General features: G+C 41.3%; 1 protein-coding gene and 2 long non-coding RNA genes across 8 annotated transcripts in view; 1 reads left to right on the forward strand and 2 right to left on the reverse strand.

Annotated features, from left to right (window-relative positions):
- Window positions 1-22,917, forward strand: part of LOC132159398 (gastrula zinc finger protein XlCGF52.1-like) — a 192,214-nt gene that overhangs the window by 38,419 nt on the left and 130,878 nt on the right. The gene's annotated exons all lie outside the window — the stretch shown is intronic.
- LOC132159432 (uncharacterized) overlaps window positions 1-22,917 on the reverse strand; it is a 55,567-nt gene that overhangs the window by 8,782 nt on the left and 23,868 nt on the right. The gene's annotated exons all lie outside the window — the stretch shown is intronic.
- Window positions 14,770-22,017, reverse strand: LOC132159434 (uncharacterized). The gene is made up of 2 exons (XR_009437846.1): window positions 21,917-22,017; window positions 14,770-15,919 (listed from the first exon to the last, which is right to left on the reverse strand). It is a non-coding gene; the product is annotated as an uncharacterized LOC132159434 (long non-coding RNA).

A 22,917-nucleotide genomic window follows, 5' to 3' on the forward strand; every position in this document is an offset into this window, starting at 1 on the left:
TTATGCGAGCTTATACGTATTCATCCACATTTATATAATCGTTCACCCCATTTACACTCCAATAAAATAGCGTTGGAAAATGCCTGGAGAGAGGTTGCAACCGCGATGGGAAAACCCTTAGATAAGGTGAAAACGGACTGGAAAAGTGCCCGTGATAAATTCACTAGGGCGCACAAAGTGGAAGGTGGCATGCAGAAGTGGTGCGGGCCAGCTAAGTTTCGGCTACCCAAAATTATTGACTCAACTTAGCTGGTTGAGTGAATTCATAAAGCATAGGACTACAGAATAAAATTTTTCCGTATGTAAACACTCTACTACCCCCTGTTGCGTGAGCGGTGTATTGCATACACCTATCGCCCCTGACGCTTGCATCCACTGTTTAGACTATGAAAGGGAGCACATCACATGCGTTGACTGTAATGGCTCTAATTTAGAATGAATAGCAGTTTTCAATTTACTAGTAGGGTCAACAGGTAAACGCTCAAAAAAATCACAATCCAATTGTTTCCTAATTTCCTTCACATCATCTGTAGCTTGTGAAGCACTATAGCTACCCCCCCCCCCCTCAGCAGGGCACACTTTTAAGATCAATTAAAGCATCCCTCTCCGCTTTCTATGAATTATTATATGCTTCATATTGTCTCTTATCTTTTTAATAAATTCTTAACATCAGCTTCAATGAACCTGCAGTAAGTGCTTAAAGATGCATTCCTGTTATGAGGTGGAATAAAGTTCAACTACTGGATGAATCAGAAGTGACACTGCGCCAATCTGTAAACTTCAAATCTGTACCTGGCACTTCTGCCTGAGTGTGGTTTTTTTTTTTTTTAATCGCTTTTCCGCCATTGACCAGCAGCATCAGATAGGCCTGTCACGATAACATCTTTTGTTGTGTAATAGATTGCCCCAGTAATAATTGCGATAAATGATATTAATATGTTAGTTTTAATGATTGTTTAGATGTTTGGAGTGATGATGCTGGTACTGAATGTTCTTTATTTTTAAAATATAAAATCTGTCAGTTTCTGGACATATCAAAAAGATGTGTTTTATTTACTTTATTGCTACAAATGCAGTAATTAGCAATTCAAACAATGTTTAGATAAATATGCAACAATATTTAAGCGTTTATTCATTAATCTTTGATGAAACATGTTTCATATAAAATTCTAAACCCTCAAATTAGTGTTTTGTGTTTTTCTATGTTTAGTCTTTAGTTATTTTTATTCTTATTTACATTGTTAACATTTTGTTTATTTTAATAGTAGCATTTCTTCACTTGTATTCCTGTATATCTTCATTTTATATATATATATATATATCCTTGCTTTTTAATTAGAGGGCAAATAAATTTATGTATGACATGTGGATACTATTATTATTAAAGAGAAACGAAACATGTGTTGCGTGATATCTCTGCACCGAAGTAGCAGTGCTTCGCCTAAGCAGCAGTGCTTCGCCTGTGCTTCCCCATAATATAGTCCCAAGTCAATATCTGCCTAGGAAATCGCCTAGTGTTAATCTGGATCGCTATTTGTACTCGTTGTGAATACGCAGGCCACAAGAAGTAATTAGGTGGGTTTTTTTTTTTTTTTGATCACTTTTACTCAGGCCATGCTAGCTGGCAACAAAGGATTCCATTCATTGTGCTAAGCTAAGCTAACGCCGACCAAGTCAAACTAAAACAATGCATGCACTGACACAAAAATGCATTTGCCCTCCTATCTAAATGTAGGAAATAATGTGAATAAGCCCTATTTCAAAAAACGGTGGAGTGTTCCTTTAACAACTTATAGTACTGTGTGTGTGTCTATATATATATATATATATATATATATATATATATATATATATACAGTGCTTTAAGTGTTTATGTGGCCCAAAAGAGGTGCCGGTACTCTATTATAGCCTATATATATATATATATATATTTATTATTATTATTTGTTTTTTTTTATTTATTTTTTGATGACTCCCCTCATGTTGAGGTAACAACAACTATATTGAAGGGGTTTTATATACAGGAGTCAACCGATGACCTTATAAAAAATAATAAATATTTTTATTAGTTTGTGGATTTGCTTGAACTAGAAAGAGCTACTGAACATAAATAACATGTGCAAAAGGATTTTGAAAAAATAGCCTTAAAGTTAGAAAGAGCTACTGCATTACTTCATTAGCTTGCGTCTGACCTGCAGCGATATCATTCTGGCTTGGTGGGGTGTCAGCCATCGAGTCATCTGATTCTGACCGTGTTCTTTTAGTACTCAGACCCTGAAGCCAGGAGAGCATGTTAATTGTTGTTCACTGTATTTGTATTTTTACCGAGCCAATGTGCGCGTTTCACACATCCTCTCCGGCCACATTGAGTTGTTGACAGTGACAGCGGCAAAAGTGACGCATGCGCTTTTCACTTGTAAAACTCAAGGGTGTATGGATAATGTAGTCTCTACGCTCGGTGGGACGAATTAGGAAGCGTGCATTGTAAAGGGCGTTCTGAAAAGCAGCAGTGCGGGCAAAGGATTAAAACCTCTATTAAAACAGATGTCCAAATGAGCGTACCGGTACGCTAAAAGCACGTTCTGGGTGCACGGAGAGGTGGAGGGACGCTCAAGAGCTATATTTGGAAGTGGCGGTACTGTGTATATATATATATATATATATATATATATATATATATATATATATATATATATATATATTTAGAGCCGACTGATATTTCAAAACTTTCCCATGCATGTGTCCAGGGGTGCTGCACAAGATCCCAGGCCCTACATTGTTTTTTTTTTTTTTTTTTTTTTTTGCAATGATCACTCAAATGTGGTGATCAAACACTTATGATGTGACTAAGACATGTAAAGGAGGCAGGGCATTTAACAATTTAACAGTAAACTTTATTATATAAAATAAGTCTGACATCAGTACACTGGAACGTAAAGTTGAAGTTCAATTAAATTCCATTTAACTTTATTCTGATGAAGTTCATTTCAACATTCATTAACAAATTTGAGGTACTGTCTTCACACACAGACAAAACTTTCTAGAAAAGTGTGAAGTATGACATAATATACTGCTGTAAATAAATACAATTTAAATTCATGTCTTGCGCATTTTAATGCCCTTTTAATGTAATGTGTACGTTCCCTTGGAACTGGAATCATGGGGGATGCTGCTGCCTGAATAAGAGACCTCCTTACTGATGTTCAATTCAATTCAAGTTTATTTGTATAGCGCTGTTTACAATACAAATCGTTACAAAGCAACTTTACAGAAAATTATGTTTCTACAATATTCAGTAGTAGCTTATAATTGGTGACTGTCAGTTTGTGCACGTTTGACAGGATTTTTAGAAAAATTAATACAAGACGTAGTCAGCCAGACGATGAACATTATTAATATTATTAATTAATAATTATTATATGATGCAGACACACTTGTAGCTATATTTGTTAGTTCTGTTTGTTGATTCAGGGTTAGCATCATCTGAGGTCCTCTGATGGTCAGCATCATCTTTTCTCCGGTGTTCTGGATCCAGACTGGAGCTTGTGTAAATCCTAGTTACGTGGCAAAACATAGAACAAAATAGAGACATCATTAGCATAGCTGCTGATCCAACAAAGTAAAATTAGTTTAACCCAAACTAATGAATAAGAATGCACATTTGATCAGATGCAACTACACTCACAATTTAAGAGATACATTATTCGAATGCTTGGTGAAGGAGATGCGTTTTTAATCTAGATTTAAACAGAGAGAGTGTGTCTGAACCCCGAACATTATCAGGAAGGCTATTCCAGAGTTTGGGAGCCAAATGTGAGAAAGCTCTACCTCCTTTAGTGGACTTTGCTATCCTAGGAACTACCAAAAGTCCAGTGTTTTGTGACCTTAGGGAGTGTGATGGGTTGTAGCGTGGTAGAAGGCTAGTTAGGTACGCAGAAGCTAAACCATTTAGGGCCTTATAGGTAAGTAATGATAATGTGTAACTGATACAGAACTTAATAGGTAGCCAGTGCAGAGACTGTAAAATTGGGGTAATATGATCATATTTTCTTGACCTCGTAAGGACTCTAGCTGCTGCATTTTGGACTACCTGTAGCTTGTTTACTGAAGAAGCAGGACAACCACCTAGAAGTGCATTACAATAGTCCAGTCTAGAGGTCATGAATGCATGAACTAGCTCTTCTGCATCAGAAACCGATAACATGTTTCGTAGCTTGGAAATGTTTCTAATACGGAAGAATGCAGTTTTTGTAACATGGGAAATATGATTTTCAAAAGACAAATTGCTGTCTAATATAACACCCATATTTCTGACTGTAGAGGAAGTAACAGTACATCCGTCTAGTTGCAGATTGTAATCTACAAGATTCTGTGTAGTGTTTCTTGGTCCAATAATTAATATCTCTGTCTGAGAAAATTATTTGTCATCCAATCTTTTACATTTTTAACACACTCTGTTAGCGTAGATAATTGAGAAGTTTCATCTGGTCTCGTTGAGATATATAGCTGAGTATCATCAGCATAACAGTGGAAGCTAATTCCGTATTTTCTAATAATATTACCAAGGGGCAACATGTATATTAAAAATAGAAGGGGACCTAGGACGGATCCTTGTGGCACTCCATATTTTACTTTTGATAAATGAGATGACACCCCATTTAAGTAAACAAAATGGTAGCGATTGGACAGGTAGGATCTAAACCATCTTAGAGCCTGCCCTTGAATACCTGTATAGTTTTGTAATCTATCTATGAGTATGTCATGATCTATGGTGTCGAACGCAGCACTAAGATCAAGTAAGACTAGAAATGAGATACAGCCTTGATCTGACGCAAGAAGCAGGTCATTTGTAATTTTAACAAGTGCAGTTTCTGTGCTATGGTGGGGCCTGAAACCTGACTGAAATTCTTCATACAGATCATTTTTGTGCAGGAAGGTGCTCAATTGAGCAGACACAACTTTTTCTAAAATTTTAGACATAAATGGAAGATTTGAAATAGGCCTATAATTTGCCAGTACACTAGGATCTAGTTTTGGTTTCTTAATAAGAGGTTTGATAACCGCCAGCTTGAATGGTTTTGGGACATGACCTAAAGATAACGACGAGTTAATAATATTGAGAAGCGGTTCTTCGGCTACAGGTAACAACTCTTTCAGTAATTTAGTGGGTACAGGATCTAATAAACATGTTGTTCGTTTAGATACAGTGATAAGTTTATTTAGCTCTTCCTGTCCTATATTTGTAAAGCACTGCAGTTTATCTTTGGGTGCGATGGATGAAACTGAAGTGTTAGACGCTGTAGAATCTACATTCACTATTGTATTTCTAATGTTATCTATTTTATCAGTGAAGAAATTCATAAAGTCATTACTATTTAACGTTGGTGGAATATTTGAATCAGGTGGCGTCTGGTAATTTGTTAATTTAGCCACTGTGCTAAATAAAAACCTTGTATTGTTTTGGTTATTTTCAATTAGTTTGTGTATATGCTCTGCCCTAGCAGTTTTTAGAGTCTGCCTATAGCTGGACATACTGTTTTTCCATGCAATTTTAAAAACTTCCAAGTTAGTTTTTCTCCATTTGCGTTCAAGACTACGAGTTACTTTCTTGAGAGAGTGAGTATTACTGTTATACCATGGCACAGTACGTTTTTCTCTAACCTTTTTCAATTTGATGGGGGCAACAGCTTCTAATTTATTAGAGAAAATAGTGCCCATGTTGTCAGTCATTTCGTCTAATTCATGTTTATTTTTGGGTACAAATAGCAGTTGAGATAGATCAGGCAGGTTATCTGCAAATCTGTCTTTGGTGGCTGGAACAATAGTTCTGCCCAGATGGTAACGCTGAGACATATAGTTAATATCAGTGATACGCAGCATGCTCGATAGAGGGAAATGGTCTGTAATATCATCACTTTGAGGTACAACATCTATAGCAGTTAGATCGATTCCATGAGATATAATTAAAACGATGAGTGGGCCCGGTGACATTTTGGTTGACTCCAAAAGAGTTTATTAGGTCAGTAAACGCAAGTCCTAATGTATCATTTGTATTATCAACGTGAATATTAAAATCTCCCATGATTAGCGCCTTATCAACTGTAACTAGAAGGTCTGAGAGGAAATCTGCAAATTATTTTAGGAATTCTGTATACGGCCCTGGTGGTCTATACACAGTAGCCAGAGCAAGAGATACATTAGATTTCTTTTGCATGTCTGACAGTGTAACATTTAGCAGAAGTATTTCAAAAGAGTTAAACCTGTATCCTGTTTTCTGGGTAACATTGAGAATATCACTATATATTGTTGCAACACCTCTGCCACGACCAGTCTGACGGGGCTCATGCTTATAACAGTAGTTTGGTGGAGTAGACTTATTTAGACCAAAATAATCATTTGGTTTTAACCAGGTTTCAGTCAAGCAGAGTACATCAAAACTATCACTTATCTGTGATCATTTCATTTACAATAACTGCTTTGGGTGTGAGTGATCTAATATTTATGAGCCCAAACTTTAAATATAGTTTTTGTTCATTTACTTTACATGTTTCTGGTTTAATCACAATAAGATTTTTTCTAGATCCTAGAAAAGATTCCAGTTATTAACAAATAGAAGTTTCTGTTCTTTACACCATGACAACAACCATTCATTTAAAGCAAAAAGTCTACTGAACCTTTCGTGTCCTCGTCGATACGTGGGCAGTGGTCCTGACACGATGATCATCGCCGCGGGCGTCGTGCTGCGAACCGTCTCGATCAGGCTGCTGAAGTCCCTCTTCAGCGTCTCCGTCTGCCGCAGCGTGGTGTCGTTAACCCCGGCGTGGAGCACGACCGCTCTGGGGCTCTCGTCGGCCTTCAGGATCGCGTGTATCTGCGCAGAAACATCGAGAACACGAGCACCAGGCAAACAATGAGTGTGCACTTTACCTTCGGCTAACGTAGCTCGGACGATTGAGTCTCCAATGATCACAGCGTCGCGTCCTGTCTCGCGGAGGGGAGCAAAGCGGTTCCGGATGGAGATCTCGAAGACAGGAGGGGGAGAAGTCGTCGCCCGGGGCCAGGCTCGCGTCCTCCGCTGTGGATGCACCCAGGGTCCGTGGTGTCCCGGCGCCGGAGTGAAGGACATCTGGGAAGATCGCGTCCTGGGTGCACCGGGCCTCTGAAGAGAAACACACGGAGTAGACTTGGTGGGACTGTTAACAACACGCTGTATACTTACCCTGGACTTGTGAGCGTCAGCCCGGGATGATTCCAGTGTGGCTCTCCACTCTCTCAGCTGGGCCTGCCTCACCTCCAGGTCGCGAATCTGCTTCTCCACGGACTCAAGCTCGAGCTTCATGCCTTGGACCGAGTCAATGAGTATGAGAGAAGCAGCTTTCATTCTCAACCAAACTAAAATAAATAGCCAATCAGAATGTTTTGCTCTCATAAACAGATGCACATAATAGTTGCAGCCTTGATGAATGGAGAAGCACGATAAAAGCTGCGAGGTGCAATGGTCCAAGGTGTCCATTTTGAATTCAAAAAAGGAATTGAATGATTTACATATCTCATACACTTAAATTTTATTCACAATATAATATAGATAACATATCAAATGTTGAAAGTGAGACATTTTTAAATGTCTTGCCAAATATTGGCTCATTTTGGATTTCATAATCCAACACAGCTACACATTCCAAAAAAGTTGGGACAGGTAGCAATAAGAGGCTGGAAAAGCTAAATGTACATATAAGGAACAGCTGGAGGACCAATTTGCGACTTATTAGGTCAATTGGCAACATGGTTGGGTATAAAAGAGCCTCTCAGAGTGGCAGTGTCTCTCAGAGGTCAAGATGGGCAGAGGATCACAAATTCCCCCAATGCAGCGGCAAAAAATATATGAGCAATACAGTGCATAATATCATCCAAAGATTCAGAGAATCTGGAACGATCTCTGTGCGTAAGGATCAAGGCCGGAAAACCATACTGGATGCCTGTGATCTTCGGGCCCTTAGACGGCACTGAATCACATACATGAATGCTACAGTAATGGAAATCACAACATGTGCTCAGGAATACTTCCAGAAAACATTGTCGGTGAACACAATCCACCATGCAATTCACAGTTGACGGTCAAAAAAGAATCCATATCTAAACATAATCCAGAATCGCAGGCATTTTCTCTGGGCCAAGGCTCATTTAAAATGGACTGTGGCAAAGTGGAAAACTGTTCTGTGGTCAGACGAATCAAAATTTGTAGTTCTTTTTGGAAAACTTGGACGCTATGTCCTCCTGAACTTAGTGCCTTTTCCTCTTTAGTCCGAAGCCTGCATCTCTGATGGTATGGGGTTGTACAAACCAAGGAACACAGAGACCAGGAGGGAGGTGGACCGGCGGAGGACCAGGGGGAGGGAAGGAGGGCCAGGTCCATAGAGGGAAACAGAAACAGGAAGTGAAAAAAAAACCCACAAGGAAACCAGGAGAGAGGTGGACTGGAGGAGGACCAGGGGGAGGGACGGAGGGCCAGGTCCATAGAGGGAAACAAAGACCGTAAGTGGAAAAAAAAACAAAGAGGCCAGGAGGGAACGGAAAGTTCAGGGGCCCAGGGCAGAGCCGACAGGGCAGGAATCCAGGGTGGAACAGGTGGAACTGGAGCCCACCGAGATGGCGCAGATGGAACTGGAGCCCACCACAGCCGAGCAGATGGAACTGGAACCACCACCGCCTTGCGGTCGAGACAGAGGCCCACCAGGGCGGCGCAGAGGACAACCACCTCGGTGTGGTCGAGACAGAAGCCCACCAGGGCGGCGCAGAAGACCACCACAGCCGTGCTGTCGAGACAGAAGCCCACCAGGGCGGCGCAGAGGACCACCACAGCCGTGTGGTCGAGACAGAAACCCAAGAGGGCGGTGCAGAAGACCACCACAGTGGGATCGATGGCACAGGAGAGCAAGTCTGGTTAGGTAGGCCTAAAATAGAGAAGATGAACAGGTTAAGGGTGGCTTCCGCGGCCCTGATGAGATGGTAGATGGTCTCCATGGCCATGACAGGGCAGGCGGTGAGTTCCTGGATGGCCTCCATGGCCATGACAGGATAGGACGAGCGCTCAGGAAGTTCGGCTGAGACGTGACGAGGCTCTGGTAGTTCAGCAGAGACGTGAAGAGGCTTTGGTAGTTCAGCAGAGACGTGAAGAGGCTCTTGTAGATCCGTGGTGATTTGACTGGGTTCAGGAAGATCAACTGTGGCTTGACTTTGTTCAGGAAGATCAACGGTGACTTGACTTTGCTCATGAAGATCAACGGTGACTTGGCCTTGCTCATGAAGATAATTGGTGACTTGACTTTGCCCATGAAGAACAGTGGTGACTTGACCTTGTCCATGAAGATCATTGGTGACTTGACTCATGAGGTCTAACTGTGGTAGTACTTGACTCATGAGTGTTAATGGTGACTTGACCTGACCACGGGGACCTGACTCGACTCTGGAGGGACCACGGGGACCTGACTCGACTCAACGGGGACCTGACTCAACTCAACGGGGACCTGACTCGGCTCTGGAGGGTCAACGGGGACCTGACTCGACTCTTGAGGGTCTTCAGGGACCTGACTCGACTCTAGAGGCTCATATGTGGCTGCCATCTTGTGTAGTGGCACTGTGCCAGTGGCCATCTTGTGCAGTGGCGCTGGGCTGGAGGCCATCTTGTGCAGTGGCGCTGGGCTGGCGGCCACCTTGTGCTGTGGCGCTGGGCTGGTGGCCATCTTGTGCAGTGGCGCTGGGCTGGCGACCACCTTGTGGTGGTCCTCCTGTCTGGAGACACAGGTTTAGAGTCGGCCATCACACCTGGAGAGACAGGTGTGGCTGGGGTATCCCGCTGAGACCGATGTTGTAGGTACATGGTGAACCCCCAAAAATCCAGGATCTCCAGCTCCTTCATCTCCCACTCAGACACAGGGTTATCAAGGCAGGCGTTAAAAAGGTCTTTAAGTGCCTCATCATTGTATCCCATTCCTACCGCCATGGTCCAGAATCGTTGTGCCAAACCACCCACCTCACTCCCCTCTTGACGGAGGGTGATCAAATTTAGGAACTTCTCCCTCCGCTCCTCCATGCTGGCTGGGGAACGGATACGAAATCCCACACTGCTGGATCTGGGCATTGATGGAGTCCTTCTGTAACGAATGCACACAGAAAACGAGAGATCCAATTGCAGTACTTTAATGGGGTAATCCAAATTAAAATCCAAAAAACAAGCAAGAGGTCATAACCACAATATCAGTCCAAACAAGAAAAACACAAGGGAACACGAGAAAGCCGGGTGAAAGAAAACAAGGACTCCATGAAACAGAATGAGACAGGCTGGTTTATATGGACAGGTGAAAACGATGAAAGTGGAGACAGCTGTGTGCAATACCAGATGTGCAATTAACAGTGATGAATGGGACAAAGGATTGTGGGAAATGTAGTGCCTGCAGTGGGGTGACTATGGGGAAGTGAGACCACTAGTGGACACTCAAGGAAACACAGACCAGACACTGTGACAAAACTTCAGTGGTATCATATCAGTATCTGTATCTGCCAATACTGAAACCTATGTATTGGAATCATTACCGGAGGCAAAAAAGGTGGATCGGACCATCCCTAGTTGTAGGGGGAGGCGGGTGGCTGGCAGAGTCTTAACTTTGATAAAGAATATCTCTTTGGATTGAGATTTCTTCATGCACCAAGAGCTTGTAACACTCCAAAGAGAAAGGAAAAAATTTAAATCGCATCATATTACCCCTTTAATGCACTTCATGTTATTAATAACAAATGGAATATTTTTTTTTACTCTGTATTTTTATGTCAGTATGGTAGAATATTATCCCATTTAAGTCAAGTTAGGTCAAAAGTAATTTAAAAGTAATCTAAAAGTATTCTGATTAGATTACCTAAAATGTGTAATGTAATTGGATTGTTACTATTATCAATTTATTATCTATAACTTACCTGCTACTTTTACTATTTGTTTTTGTGTGACTGAACCATCAATCCAAGAGGCACCCTTCCGCTCTCTCGTGAAGCCCATATGGAACTGAAAATTGTCAACTGGCCACTAGAGGCTGGCTGCTAAAGGGAGTCAGTCCCATAGACTCCCCATGTTAAATTGCCCAACTTTACAGAAGATAAAAACATGTTCACAGCCTGGTTCAAAAAATGATTTAGGTCTACATAGCTAATTTTTCCCTTCCTGACAACTGTGAGGGGGAACCTTTTGCCCATTTTCAATTATCCAGCAGTGACACATGGTGATGGGTTGCCAAGATGGCGACTGCCACCTCTGCCCAATTTGGCTTTAAAAACGCTCTTTGGAAACCTATGGGTGATGTCACGGACACTACTTTTTTGATTCGATGCGGAAACAATTAAGTATGATGCAAATAGTATGATGTTAATCTGCCATAAATCCAATCAAAATGAAATTGTACGTAGATCCAACTCCCCGCTCTGGACCTGGATCCAACACCGCCCCTGTACGAAGAGGCCAGCTCCGCCCTCTGGATCTTGTGTTCTGCTATGAAGGGGCTACTGTACCATTCCCAGATTTTTTCCCTTCTTTCCATCACCTCATTTATCTCTTTACTCCACACAGTTAAGGGTCTCCAGGTCGGGTCCATCAAAGGTGGAAAAAAAAGTGGTGTCCAATTTTTCCACAAACTGATGTTCGACGCTCCCTCGCCTAAAATTAATAATTCTCAAACCTCCCTTCTGATCATGGGAATCTAGTGATCCCACCCGTCCTGGCTCCAGACAACCCATAACGTTAGACATTCTCACAAAACGTATCCACACCCTTCGCACAGGTTACCAGCATCTCAGCACAGCCCGTACACTCTATGCCATGTATATTCTAACTTTTTCAGTTTTCTTAGATGCTCGGATTAGAGGTCTTCACAGTGCACCAGAGACCTGTCGAACCGGGACACATATGGGTTCGGGTCTATATTTTAAATCATCAGCCGGGTCGGGTCCTGTTTAACATGTGTGTAATACTCGTGTGATCGGAGTCATCGGACATGGAGAATACCCGGCCGGGATCATATACTGCTTGTGTTTTTTGAGACTTGCAACTTGTAAAATTAGGAAAAGAAAAGTGTGAGCCAAAAAAGTATTCTTTCTCTCTCTCTCTCTCTCTCTCTCTCTCTCTCTCTCTCTCTCTCTGCCATTAGAAGCAGAGCGCGCAGACCCAGAGTTAATGTAAGTACACGCAAGGGAATATTGCTTGCATACTTGACACACTCATATTTAATATATTTCAAATCAGGTGAATTGTCACATGAATGCTTTCTATGACGCTCAAATTGCATTAAAAAGCATATTTTAGGTTGATCCAGCTAGCAAATATGTGCAGTCTTGAGCGTATTTCATGTTTCTATGGCAACCAGTGAGGGACACTTCGACCGCCAAACCGCGATTTGTATTTTCTCCTACTTTTATAATAATATAAATGAACCGTTTAATCTTAAAGTTTTAGTGGTCAGATTCAGACTTGACGCAGAGCAGAGAGAACAGAGATGATAGCAAATAAATAAAAACATTAGTGAGCGATCGTTATTATAGTTCAAAAGGGCAAACAGTCGAAGCTATTATGCTAATTAACTCAAGTCAGAATGTACATGTGCACAGTTGCATTTTTCATTCCTCACCGTGACATCAAGTGGACTTTTGAAGCTGAAATAATGAGTGGATTAAGCTTGGACTTGGAATAATGAGAGGAATAACATGGATAACTTTCAGAGGATTGTAATGAATCACAGGCAGTCCGTCACAAGGAAGAGAGACTACGGCTCCTTAAATTAGGTAAGCAACAGGTTTATTGACTTGTCATAGCAATTTAAGGTGGAATATGTGAAAATCGGGTCCATTTGGGTCTGTGTCTTCCCGGCGGGTTCAGGTCCAGCTTTCAAATAATAGACTTGTCCGGGTAGGAATTTCTTGGACCTACACGGGTCCGGGTCCAGCTTTTGAAATAATAGAGGTGTCCGGGTCGGTTCGGTGTAGTACATTACGGGTCTCTTTCGGGTTCGGGCACAAACTTTTGGACCTGTGAAGACCTCTAGCTCGGATATCTTCCAAAACCAAAAATCAACCCCACCATCTAAGACCTAACCATAATTGATAGCGAAACAATTTCTTTAATAATCAAACAAAAACAGACCAAAGCAAGAAAGGTAATTTCATCTACTTTTCCCTTTTCCAATCTCTCTTCTCCCATCCAGCTGTACCAGTCCATCTTTGAGTACCTCTGCCTATGTTTAGACGAATCCAAAAAAGAAAAGCCTCCCGGCCACACAACCTTACCTTTTCCATTCTATGGTCAGTGAGGCTTACCCGTCCAATGCAGTGAGTATTGAGCTTCAATCAGATGTAGGCAAAAGCCTCCTTGCCACATTTTACCTTTCTGTCTTACATTCGGCGAGGCTTACCCACTCAAGGCTATGACTATTGAGCTCCCGTCGGCGAGAGCCCTGCTAGACAACCTTAACTTTTCCTTTCTACAGCCGATGAGGCTTACCCGTTAGATGCTGGTAGTATTGAGCTCCCATCGGATGTTGGCAAGAGTCTCCCATCCACATAACTTTACCTTCCCATTTGACAGTTGGCGAGGTTCGGGCGTCCATCACCAAGAGTCTCGACCACCTGCCAAATGCTGTCCGAGCTCTCTCAGCTAAATTTCAAGTATTTCCCCCCCGCCTGGCGAGGCTTACCCGTTCGATGTCCTGAGTCCTGATCTCCCATCGGATGCTATGGGAGCCCTCCCAGTCGGGTTTTCCTTTTCTCGCTCTTCACCCGGCGAGACTTACCTGTCTGATGCAGTGAGAATTGATCTCCCATCAGATGTCACAAGAGTCCTCCTTGTCTGACGGCCCAAAGCCTTTTTATCTGCCAAATCGAGAAGACCCACACGTCCTGAGTCTTGATCTCCAGTCAGAGGCTTTATAGGCCCTCTCGGTCAGCCATTTGCCCTTTGACCACTGATAGTCTTAGATTTCTTAGTCTGGCAGCTGTCCCGGGGGTACTCTAGGTACACCAAATATGCATTACCATACTTCGGCTAATTATATGAAAGGGTGAACACGTGAAATTATGTTTTATTAAAAAGGTTTGGGAGAAGAGCGACAGATACATAGCCTAATTATCACAGATCGAGTGCACTCAGGTTAATCTACACTATGGTATAAATATAGCTGACTTCCCTTTATTCATTGACATTGTTTATCAGCATCCCTCCTCCACCCCATCTCCTCACTTTGAATTCATATTACACTTATTGGGGGTACTCTACTTTCGGGGCATTCCCAAGATCAGAGCTCTTCCCCGGACAACACGCCAAATATGCATTACCATACTTCAGCTAATTGTATGTAAGAGTGAACTCGTTAACAACATTTATAACAAAATAGTTTTCTCGTTTTGAATATTAAGAGAAACAAGACAAAACCTTTAGATAGTGCTGATATTGCAAATAGTGCTGAGACCAATAAAGACTATTCAGAAATGACCCCATAAAAATGTTAATTAAAAACAAAATAAGAAACGTGTATTTTACAATTACTTGAAAAGGCGCAAACCCCTCACTTCAGGAACTCCGACTGATGACGTCATCACCGCGAGGCAAAACCAACGTTAGATGATCAGAAACGCACCAATTTTTTAAAACTACGAAACTCTGTCACAAAAATATCTATAACACAACATATCAAACTAAATTAATGTTAAAATAGTTAATGATAGACAGATAGTCAAGTGTGAGCTGAAATATAGTTTATTAGGTAGTTTAAACAGCTTTATCGAGAAATGTAATTAAGCCCCAAAGCAATATTTAATGGCTTTTAGATGTAACTAGAATTATCAAATTATTCATTCTTGATGCAAGAAAAATCAGCAGACAACAAAAGTGGCCAATAAAAGTTTGATATTTGATGCAAACAAAGTAAAAGACAGATCTCTCTATTCATTGACTAACAAGATTGCAAAGCATCTCATGTGAACAAAAGTGAAGATGGATCAGATGTAAAACCTACATGACAAAATTTCTTACACTTATATTTTGTAAAACACACCCTAAAAAATAAAGCATAATAATATAATAATAATGATAATAATATAATTTACATAATGTAACAGTTTTATACAAGAATACAACTTTAGATATTGTCCTTAGGGGAGGAACTTTGAGTTGATCTGAATCTCACAGAAACTGCTGGTCTTGAAGATGATCTTTATTAGATTATGTTTCTTATAACAGATTAATACTGAAGAAATGCGGTGTAGTACTTGAAAACGCTGGACCTGGAGATAAACTACTTAATGTGATTCTTTATTGTATGTCTCTGTAGAGAAGACGTATGACTGAAACTCTTCCCACATGTAGTGCAGTGATACAGTTTCCTTCCAGTGTGAATCCTCTCGTGTGATTTCAGATGTGCTGTCTGACTGAATCTCTTTTCGCAGTGTGAACACTCGTAAGGTTTCTCTCCAGTGTGGATCCTCTCGTGCCGTTTCAAATCTTTATCTGTAATAAAAGTCTTCTCACACTCAAAACACATATAATCTTTTACACCAGAGTGTATCTTCTGATGTAGTTTTAAACTCTGCAGTTGTGAAAAACTCTTTCCACAGAAAGAACATGAATGTGGTTTCTCATTTGAATGAACTTTAAGGTGGTTAATCCAGCTTGAAGCCCATGCAAATGTTTTTCCGCACTGATCACATTCATGCAGTTTCTCTTCAGTGTGGATGATCATGTGGTTCTTAAGGTTTGATGATTGTGTGAAACTCTTCCCGCACTGAGTGCAGGTGAAACTTTTCTTGACTCATCTTTTCAGTAAAGAAATACTTTCAGTCTGTGAGAGAGTTTTTTCTCCAGGTTTGACATGTTTTTTCTCCTCCATTAGATCTGAAATTACAGTTTAAAAGTAACAATATAAATAAATCATGTGAAGTGAAAGGAGACAACAGCTAGACCGAATTATGATCATTTTGACACATTCTTATTAAAAAAAAGGTACATTTATCTATATTTAAAAATACAGACACAAATCCAATGTTTGTGTAGTAAGAACTATTCAGTGCCGAATCAAATCCACAATTAGAATATTATAAACATAATATTAACATTAATATACTATACTAAGAAAATTATGTAATTTATAACTATTTGAAATGAATTAACTGGCCAATATTTTTCACTCAACACAATTTCCATTCCATTTCTTCCTTTTTAAAGCATTTTTTTAATGGCAACACCTAGGAAGTGACATAATTTGAACATCTGAGTTTCAGTCCCTACTTTGTACCCTGGAGAAAGTCTCCCCTATATTATTTATTGGTTTAATTAATCCCCTTCATTGTTTTTTTTACAACCGTTTTTTTATTTTGTTTTGTTTTGTTTTTTTGAGGTATTTTTATAAACACCAAATCTGAAGAATTGCTGATCTGAAATTGCTTCACTGAAGGCTAGTTGTTGTGGGAGGAGCTTCACTGTAGGAAGAGAAGATCTGCCAAAGTCTGAGTTTGATTTTATGCTAATTCACATATCAAGTATTTACATTTACTTGCTATTTATAGTAAAATATCGAAATACAAATTTACACATGCGTTTATGCTTGTCTGTTAGCACTTCAAATTTAATTTTTACAAATATTTCAATTTTAAGAATAAAATCTAAAGAGTAAACAGAAGTATAGTTATGTAACTTTCAAAAATATTTTTTTTTTCCATAATCCCTTTCATTTGAGTTTAAAGTTCTGTTAATTAGTTTTTACCTTTGTTTTGGTTTTCAGATAACAGTTCAACACAGACCAATGATATAAAGGCTGTTAGGACATCTGTGTCTTGTAGATATCACAAAAGTGTTTGCATAAATAGTCTCTTCAAAGAACGAATTGAACTTTGACAGTTTACAGGAGATCACTCATTAAACACATTCAGGATTAGCAGCAGCAGATCATCTCACTTTATATGAAATATTCTGAGTGCTTTCCATTAGTAATACAGAGATCTACTAAAAAAAACAAAAAAAAAAAAAACATAAATGTTAAAGAACGCTAAATAACATTTAAATTTCCCTTACAGATTCATACATTAGCTTTTGACTCCAAACACAACAAACATGTACAGAAAACAAACACGGGAAGAATATGAGCAAAATCGACTTGAATTAAAACATTTTTTTTTTAAGTTATATGGCGTTTTAGTGATCTCGCGGAAGAACAATACATTTACATATGCACTACTGCAATCATTGCTATTTTTAATGTATTGACTGACTATTGTAGTAGTGAGGTTCCTTTAAGAGGCTAAGAGCCTGGGGAGGGCGGGGCTGTTCTGGGGAATGTATGTTTTTTGGCCAGTGTGTTTAGTCAGAGTTGGCCGAGCTAGATGTATGTCGATGTTGCCTTGTTCAGTTAAAGTTCACAAGACTACGAACGTCTCCTCATATTATTCAAGTATCTTACACTGGCGACGAGCGGATTCGAACCGACTGTGTGCAGATAAGTCCATACGGTGCGACTGCTAATTGAGTGAAATAATCTGCCATCTGCAGCGAACATGACTACACTCGGTCGTCTCGAGTTTGATAAATGTTCAAGTAACTCTTTTGAAGAATACACAGAGAGACTGGAATGTTTTTTTCATGCAAATGATATTGAGGATGATGCAAAAAAACGCTCCGTACTGCTCAGTGTGTGTGGCGCAAAAACGTATTCCACTTTACGTTCAGTGCTTGCTCCAACGCAACCCTCTACTGTGTCCTATGCAAACATTGTCGCTGCCTTGAAACGCCATTATAGCCCAGCGCCACCAGAGATTGTTCAACGTTTTCATTTTCACAATTGTAAGCAGAAACCTAATCAAAGCATTCCAAACTACATTGCTGAGCTTCGACGTTTGTCTGTGCACTGTGCTTTTGGGGAGCAGTTAGAAGCAATGCTGCGTGATAGAATCGTGTGCAGGGTTATGGATGAAGCACTACAGCGACGCCTGCTGGCTGAAACGACACTAACATTTACAGAGGCAGAACAAAAGGCACTAGCTGGTGAAACAGCATTGTTAAACGCTCGCCTACTTCGTCAGCATCAAAACGAATCACGGCTGGAGGACGATGTTCATTATGCGGCTAATGCGCAGGCATCAGTAAATAAAACAGCAGTTTCAAATGAAAATCCTAAACGGGACAAGCCATGCTTCAGATGTGGTGGTCAGCATACCCCACAAGCATGTAGGTTTTTCACGGCTGTATGCCATTACTGTAAAAAAAAGAGGACACATTGCTCGTGTGTGTTTAACAAAGACTAAACATGGTGCTGACAAGGATGCAGCCAGCTCAGGAGAACGTTACACAAACATTATAACAAAGAAAAGAAAAATGATGATTACTCGGTTTACAGCACCACAACTACTAAAGCAGAAAGAAGGGGGCAGTAGCCATATCTGCCCAGTGTTATACTGAACAAACAAGCACACACAATGGAAGTGGATTCAGGAGCTGCCTGTTCTTTGATTAGTGAGCATACCTATCAGTCATTGTGGCCCTCCCAACCCCCTGAAATACATGCAAACAATGGAATACTTAAGCAGTGGTCACAGGCAACTTTGGAAGTGAAAGGAAAAATATTTGTGGAGGTAATGTACAAAGGAACACGAAACACCCTGCCTTTGTTCGTCATACAGGGCCAAGGCACTAGTCTGTTAGGACGAGACTGGTTTGATGCCCTGGGAATATCAGTGGAAGGAGTATACAGGGTACAGCTGCAGTCCATAGAGAAAATACTGACTGAATACTCTGAGGTTTTTCAGGACATTGGGGTTTGCCAGACCCCCCCAATCTCTATTGACATTGATTCCACAATTACGCCACATTTATTTAAGGCCCGCCCAGTTCCTTTTGCTTTGCGACCCCAGCTTGATGAGGAGTTGGACAAATTGGTGGCTCAAGGAATTTTTGAACCTGTTCGCCATGCAAAGTGGGCCACACCCATAGTGACTGTTGCAAAAAAAGATGGGGGTCTGAGGATTTGCTGGGATTACCGCTGTACAGTGAATACAGCTGTTAAGCCTGATGTGTACCCCTTACCCACAGCATCTGAACTGTTCTCGAAGCTAGCTGGAGGAGTAGTTTTCACGAAACTTGATTTGTGAAACAAGCTTATCAGCAGCTCCCAGTGGATGATGACACAGCAGACTTACTGACTATTAACACTCACCGTGGGCTTTTCCGGACTCAACGCTTGCAATTTGGGGTGTCAACAGCTGTTTCAATATTTCAAAGATTTATGGACAATTTGCTCGCAGGAATTCCAGGAGTCCAACCATACCTGGATGACATCCTGATTTCGGGCAAAAACATGGAAGAACATAATGCACGGCTACAGGCCGTACTGAAGTGCTTTGCTGAAGCTGGACTGCGACTAAAAAAAGAGAAAAGCATTTTTACTGCTACTCAAGTGGAGTTTTTGGGGTTTAGAGTGGATAAAGATGGTATCAAGCCAACCCGTGAAAAAGTGGAAGCTATCCAAAACGCTCCGCCTCCACATAACAAAACAGAACTTTAGGCATTTTTGGGGTTGCTTAACTTTTACAGCTGCTTCCTTCCCAATAAAGCCACTGTCCTAGAACCCCTGCATCGCCTTCTAGACCAGTCTGGTACTTGGCAGTGGGGAGCAAAGCACAAGATGGCATATGCTGAGGCAAAAGAATTGCTGCAGACGGATAAAGTGCTGGTGCACTATGATGAAAAGAAGCCCCTGGCAGTGGTTTGTGATGCCTCGCCCTATGGGCTTGGGGCTTTATTGTTCCACGTGGAACGTGATGGTCAGGAGAGGCCCATTTGCTTTGCTTCCAGAACAATGACCACCACTGAGCGAAATTATGCCCAAATTGATAAGGAAGCATTGGCGGTGGTGTTTGCAGTCAGAAAATTTCACCAGTATCTCGCAGGCCGCCATTTCATGATTTTTACAGACCACAAACCCCTGCTGGGACTCCTGCACCATGCCAAGCCCATGCCTACAATCCTTTCACCACGAATGCTACGTTGGAGTTTGATTGTTGGTGCCTACGACTATGAACTGTGCTACAGACCAGGCAAACAAATGGGCAATGCTGACGCCCTGAGTCGTTTATCTTTGCCGGCATCGGATGCTGTTACACCACCACCATTGGAAGTGTTGCTACTTGAAATTGTGCCAGAAGCACCCATGCATGCTGAGCGAATCGCTAACCTTACACTCAAGGACTCTGTCTTAGCACAAGTAATGCGCTGGGTGCTACATGGGTGGCCGGCTGATGTGATGGATAGCCGTTTCAAGCCATTCCTTTTGCGCCGCCATGAACTCTCTGCACATAAGAACTGTTTGCTATGGGGAAGCCGTGTGTTTGTTCCTTGCTTGGCGAGGAGAGAAATACTGGCTATGTTGCATGATGCCCAGCCGGGCATTGTACGCATGAAGGGACTCGCAAGGAGTTATGTGTGGTGGCCGGGCATGGACCGAGACATTGAGGAGACTGTTAAAGCATGTGGAACCTGTCAGATGTCACGTCATGCACCTCCTAAGGCAAAGGTGCACCCATGGGAGTGGACGACAAAAAGATGGTCCCGGCTGCATGTTGACTTTGCAGGCCCTTTTCAAGGCAAAATATTCCTCATAGTGGTCAATGTACATAGCAAGTTGCTGGAGGTCTCTCTGATGAGTTCCATGTCTTCATCAGCTTTCATCAACACACTGAGACTACTTTTTGCAACACATGGTTTGCCCGACGTCATAGTGTCAGATAATGGTGCTTCGTTCACCTCTGCAGAATTCCAAGCGTTTGCCGAGCGCAACAGCATTCGCCATGTGACTACAGCACCTTATCACCCAAGCTCAAATGATCAAGCTGAACGCATGGTGCAGACAACCAAGGAGGCCCTGTCTCGCATCACCAAGGGCGAGTGGCAGACCAGGCTCGCTCGCTTCCTGTTGTCACAGCATGTCACACCCAATTCATCAACTGGGAAAAGTCCTGCCGAGTTGCTCATGAATCGGCAACTCACCACTGCCCTGGATCGTCTGCATCCTGATCATAATGGTGATATGCTTCGCAGACAAGAGCTGAATGCTGAAAAATGCCCTGGCACCGACAGAGAGTTTAGACCTAAGGACTTGGTGTACATGAGAAGCTACACCAGAGATTCTAAGTGGATGCCGGGAGTCATTGTAGACATCACAGGTCCCCTGTCATACAAGGTCAGAGCGGGTGATGGACAAATGCACAGACGACATGTTGATCAACTGATGGACAGGACGGCACCCTTGTCTGACCAATCAAGGCCTGAGCCAGACGGCTACACTGTCCATCCACCTGAGTCCCCAGGGACTGAAATGCTTGAGTTACAGCCGCCTGCATTAGATGTGGGGAACCCTGATGTTGACCTTACCGAAGCTGGAGTTGAGTGCATGTCTGATTGCCCTCATTCTCTGAGGTACCCTGTAAGAGAGCATCGGCCTCCCAGAAGATTTGCAGACTTTGTGGACTGGGGAAAAGGGGTGTAATGTATTGACTATCTATTGTAGTAGGTTCCTTTAAGAGGCTAAGAGCCTGGGGAGGGCGGGGCTGTTCTGGGGAATGTGTGTTTTTTGGCCAGTGTATTTAGTCGGAGTTGGCCGAGCTAGATGTATGTCGATGTTGCCTTGTTCAGTAAAAGTTCACAAGACTACGAACGTCTCCTCATATTATTCAAGTATCTTACAGCTATAATTGTCACATGCTAATCATCTAACACACGATATATTTTTTTCTCTTCATGTACTCATTATCAAAAAGTTAGAATCATAGAAATTATATTAATTAGGTTACTTTCATTGCATTTTAATAACCCCAAAAACAGGTGCGAGCAAAGAGACGCGCTTACCCATTGTAGCTTCGCTTGTTTTCTGACGAACTACGGTGGACACACAGGGACAAAATAAGAAGTGTCTGCAATATTTTAAGCACCAGGGGAGCACTCAAACAACATTTCATTTAGTTTAAAGCCTAATTTCATTTACTTCAACACTGGATTATAATATATATTATCTTTTTGATTACGTTACATCAACAAATTGACAACGATGAAATTTGCAGCTATCACAACATCGTTTTTTTTTAATCCAGGTTGGCTACAGGTTTCCAATGTATATGTACAATAGTTTGAGTGAGACTGATCATTTGTTCTTTACAAATGGCCCAAGCCCCCGATCTCCAGCCATTTGTAACATTAATAAATATTTTTAAATTGTAAAAAAAAAAAAGAGAGATATAAATAAACATGATAATAATTATCAATATTTATTACTGATAACTGTTTTGTGTTATTTAATATGTCATTTAAATATGTTATGCCCAGTGCCCAGTGTTTGTATTTGTATTTGACATATGATAGGAAACATCTTAGAGACGTACTGCAGATGAACAAGCACTCTTAAAAACACATCTTTTATATGTAAATGCAGACATCAGATAGACATTTCCGAGATGTACATGTGTGATTAGGGTGAGTGCTTTACTGTCAGGTGCTGGAGACACCTTCTGTTGAACTTAATGGCACTGGTGCTGGTTTTCTTCAAATGTTAGTCTGGAGCCCTACAATGTTTCTCAAAGTCAGAAAAGTCATAACAGTGTTAGAAGAATGTTGTCTGTGGTATAGTTTCAGTGCAAAAAAAGAAGAAATACTGCACATTTTGAGAAAAGCCACAGCAAAATTTTATTTAATTTTTGTTTCCGTAATTTCTTAACGTTTTGAAATGCCAAATGCATCTCCAATTATACGATTACCCTGGAGACGAAGCACCAGATGGGACCCTTGGAATCCTGTATAGGATGAATTACTGGTTTAAATTTCTGAAGATTTATGAATTTATTTATGTTTTTGTT

The sequence above is a fragment of the Carassius carassius genome, chromosome 16 (genome assembly GCF_963082965.1).
Source record: "Carassius carassius chromosome 16, fCarCar2.1, whole genome shotgun sequence".
NCBI classification, from domain to species: Eukaryota; Metazoa; Chordata; class Actinopteri; order Cypriniformes; family Cyprinidae; genus Carassius; species Carassius carassius.